Source organism: Mesoplodon mirus, assembly GCF_964341445.2.
Source record: "Mesoplodon mirus genome assembly, chromosome: X".
NCBI classification, from domain to species: domain Eukaryota; kingdom Metazoa; phylum Chordata; class Mammalia; order Artiodactyla; family Ziphiidae; genus Mesoplodon; species Mesoplodon mirus.
In genome coordinates, this window is record NC_138981.1 from 44853151 (window position 1) to 44854928 (window position 1778).

The following is a 1778-nucleotide window of genomic DNA, read 5'->3' on the forward strand; positions in this document are numbered from 1 at the left end:
AGACCCAGAGTCTGTCACAGGAAGACACACAGATGCTCAAGACACACATGCACTGCTCCAAAGGCAGACATATACTTATGTGATAGAGCCACAGATAGGCAGTGTCACAAAAACAGACATGGATTGACCCAGTCACAGACACACACACACACACACACACACCAGCAGACATGCAGTGTTGTCACTGAAACTGTCCAGAAATAGCTACCCAGAATCTGTCACAGGAATACAAACGGACATCCACCCTATCAGAAAGAAACCACAGATGCACTGTCACAGACAGACCCACACAGACATGCACTTGTCTCAGAAACAGACACAAACTGTCACAGATAGAGTCCCACACTCAGTCACCATCTGACACACCTGGAAATAAGCCCTTGTCGTACACACTAGAGAAAGACACTGTGAGATGCACATAGAGACTTGGACTCACCACAGTCTCACACACACACACAAACACCCAAAAAGCAAATACACACATGTACTCTCCCTTATTCATCCAACATTTATTAGGGGTCTACTGTAAGCCTGCAAGGCCCTAGACGGGGTGCAGATATTAAGAGATACACAGAAAAGTCAGGCATCATAGCCCTTGCCCAGGAAGGTGATAGTACAGTTACTGGGAAAGGAGTAAAGACATATTTGTAGATAGAAGTGAGAATGTGGACGGGGTCACGCAGGACTTCTCAGGAGACCCTCTACCCATCTTGAAAGACAAGGTTGGAGGCTTGGGACAGAGGAAAGGCAAATTCCAGGCAGAGGCCAAGGAAAACTGGACAGAGCGGCAAGATGAAGTAGGCAGGGGCCAAATGGTGCAGAAATTTCAACATTAGGATAATAAATAATACCTGCTAACATTTGAGCTCTCAGAATGCGGCAGGCACTGCGCCGTCGTACATTATGTTGACCATATACACTCTCTCAATGCTCACAACCAGAGAGAGCATGAGGTAGTAGACATTAATCACCCCTGTCCTACACATGGGACACTTGAAACTCAGAGAGACTGTGATTTGACCAAGGCCACATAGTTAGAAAAAGCCGAGGTTTCAAACCAACTCTCCAACATATGTGCTTAACCAGTGGATTCCACAGAGACACCCTGCAGACAGCCACACCCTCACCTGCAGAACTGGACACACATCCTTCCACAAGGGCCCCATTATTGAGGGACATCAAAGACAACTGACAAAACCTGAGGGCCAGCCATCCTTCTCTGCCTTGGCTTTACCTAGTCTAGGAAGGGAAAGGACAGACGTGTCAAGAGAACTGGGGAACATGAACAAAAAAAGGTTTAGCTATTCCTCGGTTTCTAAAACCAAGTGTGGGGGGGTCCCCTCTGGTCACTTCCACTAAACTCATGTTGCTATGAAGCAACCGTTGTGGCTGACCAAAGCATTTCCTAATCAAACAATCACAAGGAAAGAGCAAACATATTGGGGCGAGAGGCAGGCAGAGAAGTTGGAGGTTCAGTCCCTGCCTTTAAGCTCACAGTTCTCTGCTCCCATCACACCCCAGGAAATAGAGTGGGCAGGCTACATCCTGTGCCAATACTGAGGCAAGGGCGATGGGCAAAGACAGAGCTTTCTTGGTGGTAACAGGTCCAAAAGCTGGTTTAGTAACCAGTGAATCAAATATGAACAAACTCTGGGCCCCCAGAAAGACCCCAATGGAGAGCATATGGCCCTTAGAGGTCAAGCCAAAAGGTCTGTGCCATCACCGCCTCATCAGAGGCTCACCCACCCCCGTCCCACACAGAACAGAGGCGCTCAGGG